Consider the following 2,500-nt stretch of genomic DNA (forward strand, 5'->3'; position numbering starts at 1 on the left):
GGGGGACACTTAAAGATATAATGACAACGAAACAATGCATTGATATTTGGAGATTGCTACATCCATGGGGGAGGGTGTTCTCCAGGAGACAAATTGTACTAAATAGATTAAAACAATCTAGAATAGATTATGCTTTGGTGACATGCGAGGTAGTGAGGTGGATTAAAGAAGTTGAATATAAAACTAATATGTGGAGCGATCACGCTGGAATAGAAATCACGTTTAGAAAAGAAACGAATGTACGTAAAGGAGGGATATGGTGCTTTAATGCAAGCTTGCTGGATGATGGAATGTTTGTGAAAAGTATGGAAAGATTGTTGAATGATGTGGGATATGAGTGGAATGAGAGTGAAGATATGAATGTGTGGTGGGATAGTGTAAAAGTCAGAATTAAAAAAAAGTGTATCAATTATAGTAAAGAGAAAAAGTGGAGAGAAAATAGAAAGGAAGAGAATTTGAGAAAACAACTAAGTGAGGAAATAACATCGCTTGACAGTGTAGATAATGTAGATGTCGAAAAATACATACATTTAAAAGAACAGTTGGGAGTGATTGAACTTAAAAAGAGTAGGGGTGCAGCCATTAGGAGTAAAATACAATATATGTATGAGGGGGAGAGGAGTACAGCCTTTTTTTTAGGTCTGGAAAAACAAAAACAAAAAAGAACAGAAATAAACGAATTATTAAATGAAGCAGGTAAAAGTGTGACAGATAAAAAGGGAATTTTAGAAATAGTAAAGGGCTATTATGAACGCCTGTTTTCGAGACAGGAGTGTGATAGCGTGAGTGTGAACAGAGCTTTGGGTGTCTTAAAGAAAAAACTAAGCGAGGACGATAAAATGTGGTGTGATTGTGAGTTTACAGAGGGAGAAATCAGAAGTGCTTTAGAGGGGTTAAACAAAAACAAAAGTCCTGGGAGCGATGGCCTAACTGCGGAATTCTACCAAGCTTTCAAAGAGCAGCTGGTGCCCTTGGTGAACAAATTGAGTAAATATATGGAAAAAGTGAAACATATACCAAAAAGTTTAGGGGAAGGGGTGGTTACTATTTTTTACAAAAACAAGGGGGACAATAAAAATCTGGACAACTACAGACCAATCAGCCTACTCAACACAGACTACAAAATCATAGCGAAAACAATAGCCAATAGAATCAGGGAGGTAATAGGAACAATCATAGAACAAACACAATCATACAGTATACCAAACAGAGACATAGCAGATTCAATCATTTCAATAAAACAGACGGTCAGGGATATGGAAGGGGAGGGGGGAATATGGCTAGGGATTGATTTAAATAAAGCTTTTGACAGAGTAGATCACGGGTTCATGGGGAAGGTGTTAGAGAAGTTTGGATTCGGGGAGAGAATGAGAGAATGGATAAATATGTTGTATACAGGAGCGGAAAGCAAGATAAAATGTAATGGGGAACTAACTGATTCTTTTAAAATATCAAGGTCAGTGAGACAAGGATGTCCGATGTCAGCGCTGTTGTACAGCTTGGTAGCAGAGCCGCTGGCAGCACTGATATCGGAAGACGTAAACATAAAAGGTATAGGTAAGGAAAACGTAAAAATAATACAGTATGCAGATGACGTGAATATAATGGTAAAAGGAGAGGAGGATATAGAATTGATATTAAAACATGTACAAACTTATGAAAGAGCATCTGGGGCAAAAGTAAATGAAAATAAGTCAGAAATTATGTTACTAGGTAAGGAATCCAATCTAGTTAATAAGTGGGGATTTAAAACGGTGTGTGAGAGAAGAAAAGTGTTGGGAGTGAATATGGGGAAAAATGAGAATGAATGTGATGATGTAACATGGAAAGAGGTGGTGGGTAAAATTAAAAAAACATTGAATTTGTGGAAAGCGAGGGGTCTATTGTTGAGAGGAAGGGTAGCCGTAACAAATGCTCTCGTGTTGTCCAAAGTGAATCATGCGCTGAGTACTTGTACGCTTCCGGACTGGGCCTTTAAGGAGATTTCAAAGACCATTAGGGACTTTATTTGGAAAAACAAAGCAGCGAGTATAGCTCACAAAACAATAATAGGGGCTAAAGATCAGGGGGGGCTAGCTTTGATTGATTTACTTACAAAAAAAGTAGCACTAAGAGTCAAATTGATAGGCAAATTTATGGACCAGAACCGGAACGTAGTTTGGAAAAACCACTTCAAACAATATCTGTGCAGTTTTGGACTCTACAACGAAAACAACCTGTACCAGATCAATAACCCGGATTCATTTAAACACTTGCCACGGTTTTTCCAGGAAGTACTCAGTGCGTGGTATCAGGTTTCATCCTGGACTGTACCAGAGTGCGGAACGAGAGGGTCAGTGCTACGACTGCCCTTCCTCTCGAGCCCGTATTTTAAAAATGGGGAGAGGGTAATTAAGTGTGAAGCTATGTCGAAAGTGGGATATATTAGAATAAGGGATTTACTGAACTGTGGGGGGGATTTTGATTTACAAATGGTGGTGAGGGGTTTAAAAAATAAAGG

The sequence above is a fragment of the Labrus mixtus genome, unplaced genomic scaffold (genome assembly GCF_963584025.1).
Source record: "Labrus mixtus unplaced genomic scaffold, fLabMix1.1 SCAFFOLD_49, whole genome shotgun sequence".
In the NCBI taxonomy this organism is placed as follows: Eukaryota; Metazoa; Chordata; class Actinopteri; order Labriformes; family Labridae; genus Labrus; species Labrus mixtus.